Source organism: Protomyctophum bolini (genome assembly GCF_963924005.1).
Source record: "Protomyctophum bolini genome assembly, chromosome: 9".
NCBI lineage: Eukaryota > Metazoa > Chordata > Actinopteri > Myctophiformes > Myctophidae > Protomyctophum > Protomyctophum bolini.
In genome coordinates, this window is record NC_137870.1 from 33,202,931 (window position 1) to 33,217,184 (window position 14,254).

Genomic DNA, 14,254 nt, shown 5'->3' on the forward strand with positions numbered 1-14,254 from the left:
TCATCATTTATTTTCCCCTGGATTCCTGACAGAATTTTGATAGTCCGTATCGTTCGGCCGTAATCGCCGTCCAAAGTTAGTGGGAGGGGCCTATTTTACCAAAAAATGCCACAAATCATGAACAGAATGTCCAATCCATCCCAGCTTTGAATCACATGTCGCGGGTGGTTTAATCAACACAGAGCTAAAAGCAATTCACTAACAACTTGTTAGTGAATTGCTTTTCACTATAGCAATTCACTAACAACTTGTTGAGCTCCCACTGCCTATTGCAGATCACAGATCAATGATTCAATCTTCATCGCTCATACCATACCAGCACATATACTGTTTGTAAGACTATACTTGAAGTTAAAACATAAATAAATCATATCTTCCCTCCAGTGGTTTTATTTGTTGTAGCCTAACAGTTTAAAAATGCAAGGCCTTATTAAAAATGAAGTATTGGCGTTTGTGAATTTGGAATGGAGAAAACATCTTCTTACATTATTCACATTCTGCAAGTGAGATTTATCGGTTTATTGATTTTACTACTACCATTACCTTTCCTCTTTTATGAGTACATTGTGTATTTATGAAACAAAGAATTGCTCATATATGTAGTAGTCGATTTAGGTTCAGCAAAGAAAAGCAGAATAAAACCACTAATAGCTCTCAAAAAGAGCACATTTTGCATGTTCCTAATAAAGGCAGGCAGGCAGGCACGCACGCACAGACTGTGTGTGTGTGTATGCTAATAACTCATGGCACCTTGTCTTTTCTACTGCGCTGTGATTTACCTCACAGAATGGTAGTTGGAGACAAGGTTTTCCATTGTCTGATAAGAGCCTTTGGCTGCACATCGCTGGTTGCCATCAGTGCATTTTCAAGAACTCCCAGAAAAGATCAGATAAGGCCTTCCTGAGGTGTTTTTCTCTTCTGAGTTGTTTGAATGCTTTGTTTGCTAAATTGTCAGTGCATCAGCTCTGAAGAATTCCTCCAAAGATGTTGTTGGTACTACATTACGACAAGCACATTAATGAATGTTCAGTTGAATTTTGCAATGCTATTTATAACTTAACACACCAATAACCATGGATGTAATTCTTAGTATTAATAGAACTCTGTATAAAAATGGGCCCAGCATTACTGTTGTATAAAACACTCCCACCTCTGTTATATATATATATATATATATAAATTCTGATCATCTGCAGAGAGGCTTAGTTTAGATTTGTTTTGTTCATAATAATTGGTTACATAGAATCGATATTTTTCCATTGCAAGGACATTATTACAAACAAGCCACAAATATATAAAAAATAGCATCAGGAAATGACTACTACTTCTGACACTGGTAAACATAACACGATTGCCATTTTCTCAAGTACTTCTGTTGCGATTTAGCATTTCTTGCACATGCGGTTTGACCCCGCAGATTGAGTGATTCAGAACGCCTGTTAAAGAGGCCCTGCTGAAAGATCTGATGAAACCAAAGATGGGGGAGTTTGGGGGGAGGTACACCAGAAGATTCTTTGATCTCGCCCTCCTTGAATGAGCGCTGGCATAAATCACTGCATCCACTATCGGCAGTGAAAATCAAATGAGATCTACAAAGCACGGGCATGCCCTGGATTGGCTGGTGTACTCTGTAGCTGTTGGCAGAGGCCACAGTGGTATCATTAACATCAGTGTAGCAGTAAGGGGCAGATAAGACGCGCAGACTGATACGCTGCAGAGACGTTGTAGCTGATTGTTTCCCGCATGTATTTCTTCCTTTAGTCTTTTTTTCAACAAAATGTAATGGCTGATTGCACAGCTGACACTGTGTGTGTGTGTGTGTGTGTGTGTGTGTGTGTGAGTTTGGTTTTCTAATTGCATGTAATTACCCAACAAACAAAAGAGCCCTGTATCATTATAGGCCACCAAGTCTAATTACATTACAATCCCTGACAAAAACATAATATGGCACTGGCGCACACACACACATACACACACACACACACACACACACACACACACACACACACACCCCACCACACACAGGTTCTGTTTTGCTTCATGCCTTACCTGTGTATTTGTCCAGTGACTGTGGATTAATGTCTGCTCCATTTTTTTTTTCTTTTTTCTTTTTTTTTTTTTTTTTTTACATTTGATTGCCTATTTCAGCCCTTGCATTCTTGGCCATGGTGTGAGCCTTGTCCCTCTTGTTTTCACTGTATTGAACCTGCTCTGCCGATCTGTTCCCCTGACACATGTGACAGATCTGAGTGATGACAAATTCTATTCACAGTGAATACAAATGTAGGCTATAGAGTCGTGTACAGTTGGTGTTTAATATATTCTTTCCCCTGGGGCTGTCTCCACTTTATAGCGTTGCATGGTTCACAGTAAACTCGTATAATTAATCAGCTGACATCAGGCCACATCAGATTCTCTTGGAACAAACATTACTACCTACAATCTTGTTTAAAACAATGCAAATCACTAATTATATTTTTATTGGTATGGCCATGACGTGCCACAGGGAGTAGCACTGGGTTAGATGCCAGGGCAGAATCGCTTGTTTACACAGCAAATGAGCAGTCTCTCAAAGTTCTTATCAGATAAGCGGTTCCGTTAGGCATGTTGAAAAGCCGCTCAGATGCAGCCCTGGGTGGGACAACAGTACTTTATAAAGACCTCATTTTGGACAGAGATTTGAACACATTTTGTCTCAAAGACTTCCATGGTCCACCTGACATCTACTTTGTTCGCTGTTGCCTCAAAGCAATCAGAATGGAAGAAAAAGGAACTGTCCACATTTTCAAGGGGGGTTCTGGTACAAGAACACAGCAAGTCAGCAACAATGGTATTTCATTTCATTTCGCACATAGTGTATCACAATACAGTACAAATCATATTTGTCTGTCATAATTCATTTGTCTTTCATACATAGTGTATGCTGTATATATACAGCTCCGTCTCAATGGATTAGATTTGTTGGGTTCAGGCCAGGCCAGTTGGCTGGTCAGTTAAGCACAGTAATACCATGGTCAGTACACCAGTTACCTGCACTGTGGGCAGGTGCCAAATCGAGCTGGAAAGGACAATTAACATCTCCATGAAGCTTGTCGACATACTGAAGCACAATGTACTCTAAAAAGATGGCTGTGTTGAAACCATTGTTAGGTTTTCACTGTCAATGGATCAACACCAGCAGATAACATGGCCAAAATCACCACTGTGTTTTGTCAAATTCAGAGTCAACACAACCATCTACTGTATTGTGATATTTTACAGCACTGTGTGCCTTCGTACATTGACAAGCTTGAGCTTGATGTTGATCTTACTTTTCAGGCAGCACTTGGCACCTGCCCACAGAGCGAAAAATACTAGTAATTAGTGTATTGATCATGGTATTACTGTGCTTAACTGACCAGCAAACTGGCCTGTACTGAACCCCAGGAAGCACAAAAGAAATTGAAATAGTTTAATTTTATGTTGGGTCCTTTAAGATATTTTCAATTGTTCTACAAAACTTGTATATCTCAAAGAGCTTGCGATATACAGTCTGAGTCATCAACCGTTTGTACCATGTAACCAATCACCGTGCCACATGCCTTTAACTCATTTTGGGGCGGGAACCCCTTTTCTTGTTTTAAACATTGTTATAATTTAGCTATTGAAAAATAGCAGATCTAATATTTTTGAAAAATCGTTAAAATGTGCCTCAAATCTTTCAGAAAATTGTCATGCTTTAGAAGATTTCTTTCTTTTTCTCAACGTGGGGCCTAAATGGGTTAAGAGATCCCATTATGCCCAGTGATATCTTGCCTTACACTATGGCCCAAATTGGCCCATGGAAGAGTGATGTGTTGCTGGGCTTGGAATACATAGTGGATGTTTTGTGTCCAGTACCTCCTCTATCTGTCATCCACTCCATAACCAACACAGTCAAGTCTCACTTGTGCTGCTGATTATAGGACAATTACAATCACAGAGATTTGTGTAGAATTAAGACCTCTGAGCTGTGAATGTTCTGCAATATTGTGCGTTGAGGCAGCTCCAAATCAGGAGTGCTATCTTTTTATCAAACGGATTCGCATTACATGTGGTTTGAAGAGCTTTCCTAAACCTGTGTGCATAAGATAGCAAATAATAGGGAAAGCGCATCAACACACCTACAGACACAACTCCACGCGCAAATATAAGAGTCGGCGTATAGTGTATAGTGGGTATACAGATAGTGGAAGCTCCTAAATGCGTAATTCACGGAAAGTGCTTAATGCTTGGGGGTAAGGCATGCGATACGATAGAGCCCATGACTCTTCCTGTAGCATGTGTGAACTTTCTACCTTCTGTTTTACTGGTGTTTCTGTTTGCCTAAGCCCTGTTTTAGTCTCTGCATTTTGTCCTGATGAGTCATCTCAGTAACCACAATATTTCAGATGCATGATTGCATCACATTATGCTTCATTTTTGCACCCCTAATATTTGGCCATTCAGGATTACACCTTGATTATCTGTGTGATTTGTCTACATAAAAATAATAGTGTTTTTCTGATCCACTTTGCACTGCCGGTGCTCCTCTGAGCAGACAAACACTCACAGAGACTGTATGCAAACACACAAACTGTCCCTGTTTTAGACTGCTTGCCTCCCCAGAGCAAAGATGTAAAAATACACGTGTCACTTGTAATTGTTTTATTCAATTATTGTATTCCATTGTAATTGTAATCTATAGTCATATTGCCACATTATTAGCATTACTTGATTGAAACATTTGCATTGTTAATTCTTACACTGCTCAGTGCTGGAAATGCAAGAACCAATTCCCTAAGACGGTGCCTCATAAATATAGCAGCACGACTAAATCAATTCACTCCTGTACAAACATAAGCAAATCATTAATGTAACCAAGCATTGCAGCAACAAATGAACACTGAACAGTGTGTGAGTTCTGTTTAGGCCAGTCAATATAAGCTAAACATGGGCCTGCCCCTTAGAGTATATATGAATAGAGACGGCATCCGGAGGTAACCCTGAGGCGAAATGGACATAGTGGCCGAATTTGGTATTGCAGTTTGGACCCAAACATATGAACGTGCTGAACTGTGTAACACAGTGCAGACAACTAGCGGATGTTATATAATAATGGTGAAGTTACCGCCACCATCAGGACTGGGTATAATACTATAGGATTGCTGTGTCAGAATGAGATGTAGTGTGTATATCACAGATTTTTCTATTGGCATTAAAATGATGAATAAAACATACTAGCCCTTACACGTTGTGAGATATTGCCCCCCGCAGGGGGTACTGTGCCCTGGGTGCGTTTTCGCATTTATAATTCACTAATAAATTAATTATTAATTTATAATTTGTTAAATTGTAAAAAGGGCTTCGTTAAGACCTCCATATTATTATGGTCAATGCCTGTGTGAAAAGTGGGAGCGATTGGTGCAGGCGGTGAGGAGATACGGCAGTGTTTCTGACAGACAGACATTCAGACATTCAAACAGACCGACATTGTCAGAATTATAGTATGATGGTGATGATGAATAGAGCTGGCAGAAGGCACTGAAAAGCTGCTATTGGGGTGGCAGTCCGAGGGTTTAAACTGTCTAGTTCTGCATTCCAGCGCTGTAAAATACACAAATATGGAATGGAAAGATAACAAGCTCACTCCTAATCTCTCTACATTTATTTTAGGCCTAGATTTAAAAGGATGTCATGATGAAAATACAAAAAAATATATATATATTTATATATATCTCTGATTTAACTGGTTGAAAAACTACAAACGGTATGTAATATGAAGGAGGATGCCATCCCTTTGGTGTGTGTGTGTGTGTGTGTGTGTGTGTGTGTGTGTGTGTGTGTGTGTGTGTACGTGCGTGCAAGCGCGTCCAAACACACACACACACACACACACACAATCAGACATTGTACATTTTGATCAGTGAATCACCTGAAAAACAAAAACAGTTTTCTTACAGCAGGTAACTTACAATAATTAGTATTCAAAGGCTCTTTCTGCACACAGTAAATTACTCAGTCAATATTAATGTATATTCATTTGTAACTCCTAGACTGTAAGAAATATATTCCATAAGTGGCCAGTTTCTACACTCTCAGTTAAATTAACACTGTTTTTCATCCGTCCATGTTCATTCAATTGTGGTCTATTTCTGTATAGACTGAACATAATTAGCCTGGGATCCAGACTGAATGCTGTGTCAAATTGGACCCTGGCCAGACTGAGTAGGGAAGTGAAAACATATGAACATAGTCAATCAGTCTGCATAGAACATAAAAACGAGTGACTGCCAATATTCCTCATAACTCATTTAATTCCTTCCTGAATTAATTCCCCCAGGAATTTATTCCAGCGGGGGAAAGTCCGTTTGTGTAATAACTTTAAGTTAATAAAAATGATTGCATTAAGTGTGAAATGGCAGATGGATATGGGATTTAAAGTAATCTGAATAAAATTAATAAATATATTCACTCAAACTTACTAAATCACATTTTTAACCACATTTTGCTAAGGTCGGTACTTTATATATTTAATTGAATAGTCGTTATTTCAAACATAAAACAGGAATAGCAATATTTAAATATACCAATATTCTATTCTATTCTCTCCCTCTCTCTCTCTCTCTCTCTCTCTCTCTAATGCCTGAGGGAAACGGTGCCATCTGACTCACTGAGTATTAGTGAGGACCAATTATATGAAGCTATAAGGTTAAAAATGGTACTCATTTAAGCTGAGCTCACACTACAGGATAATTGGGCAGGTTTTGGGTCAGAAATGTTTGATCTCTTCATCCCTTGCGCTGTTCAATAGAAAAACCATATTCATGTCTTTGCTCATTGCTCATTTCATACAGCTTTCAACTTTAATCCATTTTGGGCGGGAACCCCTTTTGGTGTTTTAAACATTATGTTATAATTTAGCTATTGAAAAATAGCAGATCTACAAGCTCGTAGCGCGCCACCGAGTGGCGCGCTACGAGCTTGTAGGTCTGCTTTTTTTTTGAAGAATCGTGAAAATATTTATTTCAGAAAACTGGAGGATTTAGAAGAATTCTTTCAGGCCTAAATGTGTTTAACCACCGTAATCAGCCCAGTCCATGCAATATCATCCTCACACTCCTCACACTGGGATTCATCAGAACATTTAGAGATGTACAAATATACACTCATATATATATCATCGATATCATCATATAAAGGAAGCAAAAAGGGGAAAAAAACATACAGTAAGGGGGTGGGGGCAGGGGGGCTCAGATTTTACGGGGGGCAGCTTTGAATTGCAGCCGTCCATATAGGTGCCCTTTGAGAGCGGTTTTGAAGGAGTCTAGGGACTGAGGAGTGTGCTTTGTGGGCGAAAGGTTCCCGGTTTGATTTCCCGAACTGGCAGAGAAATTAATCGGGGTGGGGGAAGTGAACGACCGACACTCGCCCCTCCCTCAGGGGACACAGTCGGAGTGACCCCAGCGGTTCCAGTGGAGCTGCTCTCAGTAGACTGTAGACAGTAGACTGCGGTTGTACTGAGCACTTTGAGTAAGAAAGTAGTGCCGAAGCAGTCAACCCGCAGCACTCCAGGTTAGAATGAAGTCCTTACGGTGCAAGGCTCCAATATACAAGTTGAAATGAAGAAATGCCAGCACTCATTGTATGTCCTTATCATATGAATTTATTCACCTCTGACGTTGATAACGAACACGTTACGGCCTGTGTGGCCTTCGTCAGCGTTATCGTACTGAGCAGTTCCCAGGTTTTAATGTGTGTGTGACTGTGATTTATATTATGAAATCCTTGTCGTATGTCCTTCTGAATATTTCATTATGATTTCCCTAACCAAAGGCTGTTGTCTACTTCTAAAAACTAAAAGAGGACTGCAGTGACTGTCACTGCCTTCAAACTATGGAACTGTCCTTCCTTTGACATTAGATCATCTGTATTATTAACTCTATTTATTCTCTTGCTTTTCATAACTATGCATTTCTTCAACTGTATTGTCAAATCACAAGTTGACGGGCGTAAAAGAGTGGTTGAAATATGTTTTATGCAGTTTCAAAAAGGGGAATAGCAAATAACAAGAAGACATAATAAAATGTCAAATATTCAAATGTCAACAGAAATAGCATGTGACATAATTTGCCTCTTAGTGTAAGTAGAGATAACATTTGCAGTAGATATATAACCGCAGATATAGAATCACAATTTCTGCAGGTGAAAGATAAGAAACAGCAGATATAGGCTATACATATTAGTTCAAATGTATGTACTAAGGCGGCAACAATGGAGTGCATTCATTGTACAATTACAATTTAGGCATTTAGCAGATGCTCTTAATCCAGACAGATTTACAGTAAGAACAACACGAGACACAAGGTAACATGCATTGTCACACAAATGGCTGTTTGTTTGTCTAATTGTTTGTATTCCTTCTTGTGTGTAACCTTTATTTTGAATGGTGCTCTGTAAAGCTTTACATTACTCACTTGTGTCCTGCACCCACTTAGACCTGTAACTGGCAACCTACACATTGTTATACATCAACGTCTACATCTCATCGGGTCTAAATGGGTTAACCCATTTTGTTAATGCATTAATGCTTTAGCTATTGAAAAATAGCAGACCTACAAGCTCGTAGCGCGCCACTCTGTGGCGAGCTACGAGCTTGTAGGTCTGCTATTTTCTTTTAATCGAAGAACGAGAATCTGATCTCAGGTCAGAATGGGTTAAGCTTTGACTGGTGGCGGTGTTGTTATGCAGGTCATATCCTGCCAGTAAACAAAACGGCTGGCCATATGATCCTGTCTTCATTGATTACCTGCAGCAGGGCCAGGTGATTACCTGGACTAATAAGTTCTGAAGAGAAGGTTGTCATATCTGCAATGCAGTAATTTATTTATGTCTGTTCTGACAGATATATCTGCTCTGCTGGTATAGCTCATTCAGACCGTGTTTATAAAGTGCTGAAATTATTCTGGCAAGGGGCAGGTGTGTGTGGTGTGTGCACGCTGTGTCACAGAGAGATAGAACAACAGAAGACACAATACATTTTAAGCAAATGTACATTTTCATAGCATCACATCTCATTTGTGTATCATATAAATTTCCATAAGGATTTTCTGGCCCAATCGGTTATTGTTTGGCAAATTGTAGCCCCAACCTTGCACTGTATCTGTATGCCATCACATGGGGTTAAGTATGCAAGCTTATATAATGCCAAATATCTTGGATCGCAAAAGAATGAAAGACGCATAAATGCAAATTGAAAACGGAAGTTTCATAAAAATGTGAGGCATATCATGTTTAAAGATCTTCATCTCTCCCCCAAGACTGCATGGAATAAATCTTCTGTCTTCACTTTTAAAGTATACATTTTATAGGCTTCAGATATACGGTAAGATACCATGCAGCAATGTTTTCCATTTATGTTGTTACAACTATAGCCTAGCTTTATTTTCAGATCATTGCACAGAGCATAAAAAGACATGCTTCAGAGATCTTTTAGAATAAAGATAGGACAAATTTAAAAAATCGTACTATTGAAAGCCACAACAGATTTATCGTCTTTTGCGATTTGATCTCTCTCAAAGATGAAACATTTCTACATTCCCTAGTCAAGTACATTACATCCTCTCTCTCTCTCTCTCTCTCTCTCTCTCTCTCGCCACAAAACAAGATCACCCCTCTCACCTTCCAAGCTTAAAACACATTCACCACCATTGACATGAATTTACGTCAAGTCTAATCAGTATATGCATACAGTATATTACTCACCTTAATTATATTGTTCTTAAGGTAGCTGTCTAAAAGACACTACGCCAACCACAAAGAAGAAAATCAACAAAAAAGTGTTGTACCCTGCCCTTTTTTTCTTCTTTCTAATTATTTGTTTGGCCCCCAAAAAATAGTTTGTTGTCAGGATTTGTTACGATCCGAGTTGGCTTTGTTCGAGGCTTACATATCTTTAAATAAATACTTTTTTCTATGGGAAAAATGCCTGTTGTCGTCATGAAAGGGGGCGGGACTGCGACGCTCTATACAGGTGAACAACGGAGGTGACAGCTCAGCCAGCTTGTTTACCAGACATATACTGGGATAATGCAGTATTTTTATATTTATGCTGGACATGACACACCAAACCCCCTGAAACAGCTTAGAGTGGATGAGGGATGGGGATTATCATTGTCTTTTGATGATAATTCCCTCCTGAGAAATGGAGTGGAGGCTTTGGACCACTTTCCTTGAAACTATATTTATATAGGGTCCTGTCCCATAGGTAGATCTGCAGTCAAGGACTCCCAAATTGAAAATGAAATTATTCTCAAGGGCCCCCGTAAAAGAAGATTTGTAATGTTTCACACAATTTTTTTGAAGATGTGAGACACATGAAATACAGAAAGGTTGCAAAGGAGGCTGAAAAACGGCAAAAAAAGCGTGGATATCTAAATTTACAACCTAATCGGCTGGGTGATAAGTAAGTGTAAGTAGAAAGAGTCTGCACACCAATTTCTGCTCCCAGATATATTTTTTACTTCAAGTGGTAACGTTTAGACTTCGAGCCAAAGCTCTCCGAAGCTCTTTCTGGGAGCAGACATTTCTTTTATGTGCGTTTTATCTTACACAATGTCTAGTCATGGATAATTTCAGTGAGCACTCATTCTTCCATTTCCCCTTTTGAATTCCAGATGGTTTTGGTGCACATGTGCTACTGCTACAAATAATAGAGTGTTTCTTTTGAAAGCCATTGCCAAGGCTCTATCTCCACCAAATAAACCCCCCTGCTATTACGGGTATGTTGCCAATGATTTGCAATAAAAAATTGACCAACGCTGGTTACATTCATAACTTCTGCTTATATTGTTTTTTTAACTGTCTTTCAACATGGAAACGATTATGATGATTATGGCAAAATAACTGCAATGATCTCAATTAATTGCGATTATGTAATAATTGTGACACCCGGCCGGACCTCTAGCAGTGACGCTCTCACACTCTTAGTCATCTGCTGCTACAGCAACAGGAGATGACTCTTCCTCCACCCCCTCCAGTCTCGCCAGTGACTTCATCCTTTTTCTTTTTGAAAAAAAGATTTTTCTTTTTATGTCCATGGCCTTGATGGCTTGCCTTAGTGAATGAGTTAGCTAGGGAGCGTGATAACCTGTTCCATTTGCTGTAAAACCTTACATAATTCGTTGATGTCTGGAAGAAAACCACCTACTGTATCTTGTGTGTTGGCTAATCATTATATTGAACCAACGGAAAGTATTAAAAAGTGCTTCGGTGAAAACCTCCAAATATCATTGGATCCTCAAATTATCTGCCAAATTTGGTGCACAAACGCACAAAGCTGCGCATAGGAGGAGCTAGCGCCCCTTAAAATGAAGGTTTTATGAGCCAATGAAAATATGCAGTTTTATGAAAATTCTTCTTCTGCCCACAATGCATACATGCAGAGTCACATGTTAATGAAACTTTACAGTATGGTAGAGGATCATGCCAAATAACACTGAAACTAGTCTTACTCCAATTGGCCAAAGGGGGGCGCTATAGCAATCGTTTGAAAATGAAACATTGAACAGGCAAAAATCGTGCCTTGTTTGGCCAAAATCCATGGATCTGTGTCTTGACTCATGCAGAACACATCTGTCACTATGACCAGTAAGCTCCGCCCTCAGATTTTCTGCCATTTTCAAAGACGCACATGACTTTCTGCCGGGAGTTTTGAGCAATTTGCGGAACTTGTTTACACATCTGCCTTGCCATGTGGAACACATCTGTTACTTTGTAAAGTTTGTACTTGAAGAGATTTGTTGTGTGTGTGTGTGTGTGTGTGTGTGTGTGTATATATATATATATATATATATATATATATATATATATATATATATATATATATACTGTATATATATAGCTGCAACTTTGCAAGCAGCGATAAGAGGGGCCAAGGAATGCAGCAATAAGAAAAATACTATATGCAATACGCACAATCAGCGGGCACACTTTCAGGGCTGAGAGGCGGCTGTCGCTCGGCTGCTCTGTGCGTCCGAAGGGCCACCCTTCTTGAGTACAAGAAGGGACGAGGGACACCCTCCTAGCTTTTTGGGGGCTTTTTGCGTTAGGGTTAGGTCTAACATAGTTGTACTGTGGTCAGGGTTAGTGTTAAGTTTAGGTTTCGGTATAGTTTTAGTACTGAGGTTAGAATAGGGTCAGCTATTTAAAATGCTCATTTGTTAATTGTATGGTCTCCTTTCTCTCAACTTCAGTTTTCTATGTTTCTGTGGCTTATTGTGTATAGACTATTGTAGACGGAGCGTCTGTCTGTCTGTCTGTCTGTGTCTGTCCGTCCGTCCGTTCTACAAACGGCAAAAGTGGCACTCTTAAGCAGCCTAAAAGGGCCATTCACCCTGAGCACTATAACTATAACTATAACTGCAGCCAGCCAGCGGCTGTGATTCTTCTTATTGTTGGCCCCATCTTATCTGTGTACAGAAATGTTAAAATTGTGTATTTATGTGGCCACACCCACCAGTTCGTTAAGGGTGCGTTCAGATATAGCGCACTGAGCGCACTGTTCAATACAAAATAATACGTGAGTGAGCTCCTAGTGCACATATGCGAACACATCCTACCTGGTTTTCACCTTAGCACCACCCACCTGAACCAGTGGCTCTGCCGCCTCCTACAAGACCAACCCCATGTCCTAGTCCCCTCCTCATCCTCAATCCTCAACAGGGTTGTCAAACTGGGGTCTGGGGTCCTTGACGGAGTTCCAGAGAGTCCACAGCAAACTTTGTTTAGCATCAAAACAAGCCTGTTGCATTGTGACACGTTGTGAGCTTGTAGATCTGCTATTTTCAAATAGCCTATGCATATAGGTTTCAACTGGTTACGCTGGTTTTGCTATTTTCTGTTTAGCCCCACAGGAGCAAGGATTCTCTGTCAGAGTGAGTCAGGAACATTGATTGACCTTTATTTAATCAGGGCTTAATGAGAGCTCTCTTTTGCATTATGCCCTGAGTAGAACATGATCACAACATATCACAAAACAACAAAAATAATTTTAAATAAAGTGCAATATAGAGAACAATATTAAAATATATATATATATATCTCATAATACAAATACACAGGGGCTACCCAAAGCAGGCACAGTCCTTGTATAATGCATCCTCACTCAGTACCCCAAATGTCTATAGACCAGTTTTTCCAGTTTCAGAGAGTTCTGGAGCTTTAAAAACAAGGATAAATACAATGGGAGCTTGCCACACAGCGCTTACAGATAAGCATTATGCTACTCTAAGCTATTTGACCACAACAATTTGAATCAGAAAATGACTACCCCAGATAAATCAAACCTCTGATATACAGACCGTGACTCTGAGGTTGAACTCACACAGCCCAGTATTGTACAAATATTGATACAAGATATGAAATACTTTGACACAGCATGTTATAATTATACACTCATTACTTATACAACAGTTGTTTCCATGCTGATTATGTGTAACATTAATTACATATTTACTCTCCTGTCCCCCTGCCACCTTAGGAAACACTAAATCACATTTTGTGTACTTTCCTCTCTCGCACGCTCACACAACATGCATGTGTGTGTGGTGCCAAGTAGTGTGATTTACTGTAGATCTGATGCTTGAATGACACAGATTACCCAAAACATGCATTTTTGATATTTGATATTGATATATTATTTCTTAAGTGCTTTGATGATCAGAATGCCAGGTGAATCAATCCAGGGCTAAAACAAAACCAACCAAATGAGATCTGGGGCTTGAAGGCCCATAAAAGACTAAGCACTGAACTGAGGAAAAGGCAGAGTTTAAATACGACTGGCATGGTTTTTGAAATGGTGTGTGGAGAGGGTAGGGGGGGTTTGTCGGAATGCCAATCTGTTTCCTAAATGCACAGGCAAACTCAATCAGGCCAATGGCAATCAAGTATAAGACACAGGTGAGGTGGGAAACAAGGATGTGTGGTGGGTAATACGTAGGCAGGCAACAGCAATACACACACGTTAAAAAATGTCCAGAATGGCCATCAGGGACAGCCACAAAAGCCCCAACCCATGACAACAGCAGATACAGTAGCCTACATGCACACATCCATTCCACATCCAACCCATGACGACAGCAGATACAGTAGCCTACATGCACACATCCATTCCACATCCAACCCATGACAACAGCAGATACAGTAGCCTACATGCACACATCCCTTCCACATCCAACCCATGACGACAGCAGATACA